Source organism: Cibotium barometz, chromosome 5 (assembly GCF_041138505.1).
Source record: "Cibotium barometz isolate CiBa-2024 chromosome 5, ASM4113850v1, whole genome shotgun sequence".
In the NCBI taxonomy this organism is placed as follows: Eukaryota; Viridiplantae; Streptophyta; class Polypodiopsida; order Cyatheales; family Cibotiaceae; genus Cibotium; species Cibotium barometz.
Genome location: NC_141050.1, coordinates 44726180 through 44729160, shown reverse-complemented (window position 1 = coordinate 44729160; position 2981 = coordinate 44726180).

The following is a 2981-nucleotide window of genomic DNA, read 5'->3' as shown; positions in this document are numbered from 1 at the left end:
ATTGGGTGTGTAAGTGGTGTGACTAGTTTTATGTTTGCATGGTACCCGGGACAAAACCTAACCAAATTCTTAATTGGATCCCATCACTACAGTGGTTGGGGCGGTTGGCTAACCCATGGGACTGGATGGGGTTAGGCTAGACTGATGGATCCGTAAATCTAGACTCAATTTTTGTTATTACGATAGATAAAGTAAATCCCGGATAGTAATTGTTCTATGGATAGGAATCAACGACTGTGCCTCTTGATGGGGAAAAAAGCATTGATCCCAATGATCCAAGTGCAAGTTTCTTCCTTGATCAGACCGAGTATCTTTATAGGTGCAGTCGGACCAGCTTGATCAGTAATGGCCTTGACTACGTTAGAGTAAAAAGTTATCCTGGTGGAATCGCCCGTGCTTTCCGGGTAAAGGAAGTTTTTTCGGGTTTGGTTTTGGATAAACCGACGGATTAGTCTCTTGTCCGGATATCCGTGGGCGAGGCCCCGAGTGTGGGACCCTGCCCCTCGCAAGATGTGCTACTTCCACTGCTAGCATCCGAATCCGCCGTTGCGTGGTGGGGGACAGGGATCTCACAGTTGGTATCAGAGCAAATTGGCTAATAAAGATCAACTGAGAAGCCAAATATGTCAAAAATTTATCAAGAAGCACAAAAAGGTTGTAATTGTGTGATATAATTCATACAATTTGATATTCAAACTCAAAATTCGTAAATTAGTAATTGGGTCTTCAGATGGAAGTACCACAATTCTATGAAACCCTGACTTGCTTGAGGCCTAGACATGATGGTATTTACCTTATAGTTCCAAGTATCATGACTACCCGTATATACCGAGGGTATAACTGCAGCTCTTTATCGGCAGTATATACGAGTAAATCTAAGACTTGAAATTATAAGCGTTAATGTTATCCAGATGATGATTTCGAATGTGGTTGATATGATTTTTAATTCTGTTTGAGAACTGATGAATTGATTTGGATTCTGATTGAAAAATGATGATTTTTAAAATTTAGTTGAAATATAATAACCTGAGCAAAACCACAATGAGGATGAATGGGATGAGTCCCTGTGATGATGTTCTTAACTAGGATGATGATAATGATTTCAGTAAATCACTATGAGATTAGTGGATTGTGCTGTCAAATTACTACTGTTAACACTTGACTCGGTAGATCAAGTTAAGGGATGACAAATTGAGAACTTGCTTGACTGAAATTCCCGTGGAGGAATGTTCAGAAAGAAATTTTTCGGTCTAATGGACCATTATCGTGTTAAAAATATGGATGATATGATCTGAATGAATTGTTATTTAATGATGAGTTCTATATAAGGGATATTTATCCCCGTATTCTGTTGGGTTGACCAGAATATAAGGAACCCCAGAATAAATTGGATCTTAAGAAAAAGAGTTGTCCTCTACCTTGCGAGATGAGGACATCTCGCACTTTTTTAAGTGGGATAGAATGTAAGATTTCTCCCCAGTTTTTGAGGTATTCAGAGATAAGAACCTCCCTTTTTGATCTTATAACTATTCTATCTCTAATATATAAATTTTTTTTAAGTGGGATAGAATGTAAGATTTCTCCCCAGCTTTTGAGGTATTCAGAGATAAGAACCTCCCTTTTTGATCTTATAGCTATTCTATCTCTAATATATAAATTTTTTGACAGAATCATGAGACGAGGAAACCGTGGCCGTCAACAGCCAGACCCTGTCTCTGAAGATGACGAACTTAACCCTGATGTTCGCAAGGCTCTTCATAGGACTCAGCCAGGACCCTTCAAAGGAGAAGGGGAGAACCTGGGTGAGACTGTAGAGAAATGGGTGGAAGCCATGGAAGAGTATTTTGACGTCACAGGTTATAATGAGCTGAGCAAAATGGCTCTTGGCCGGTTGAAAATAGTGGAAACAGCCAGGGTAGCATGGAGGAACCACTGTGACACCAACCGTCTGAACAGAAATACTCAATCCTGGAACGACCTAAAAACCTATTTGAGAAAGAGATTTTGTCCCCCTGAATTTTTGGAAACCAAAATGAATGAATTTTTAGAGCTAAAGTAGGAGAACAAAACCATTGAAGAATATCACCAGGCCTTTTCTCTTCTACTCAAATACTCACCACCTCTAGATGAAGAACAGCTCATGGGGCCAGGTTCATTCGGGGAATGAACGAACCCTTGGACACACTGGTCAAAAATGCCAAGCCAGTGTCCATGGCTGAAGCAGTAAAAATGGCAAAGGATTTTCCCAAAGCCTTTGTAATAAAGGTCCCACCAAAGCCTACACCCTCTAACTTTAAAAGATTCCAAGCCCAGGGAAGTACTTCAAACTTTCCACCCCTAAAGAGGCAGCAAGGGCCGATTCAGAATCAGGATGTAGGAAGATTCCAAAGTGAAGGAAGACCCTTCCCCCAGAATACTTTCTCAGGAGGCCCACCTATTTTAAGGATTCAGAACGATGAACTCAGAAGTGAGAACCGGTGTTTTGGATGCCAAGGTTTTGGTCATCAGTTAAAAGACTGCCCACGCCTGCCATGTCAAGGGGACAGGGAAGTCTAGGGCCCCGAATTGAGAGACCAATCCCTTCATACCAGTCTAATCAGGGTCCGTCTCGCCCAAGCCAGGGTAACCCCAGAAGAACTCCAACCCAACCATCTGCCTCTGTCCAGAGTAACCTCAGAAATCCTTTCCAGAACAGGGGCAACCAAAGAGAAAGAATTCCACCTCAGACTGCAGCAGCCAGAGCAGTCACAATTTCAGATGAAGTAGAAGAGGAAAAAAGGGCAGATCTATACTGCAATTGAAAACCAAGGGCTTAACCGACAGTTCTCAAGTCATCCATACTACAACAGAATACCAGGGAAAAATCGACCGTCCACTTCCAAGGCATAACGCTGGAAGTGATTGAAGAAGAAGAAGAAGATGAAAGAGATCATACTCCACCTGCGAGATGAGGACATCTCACGTTTTTTAAGTGGGGTAGA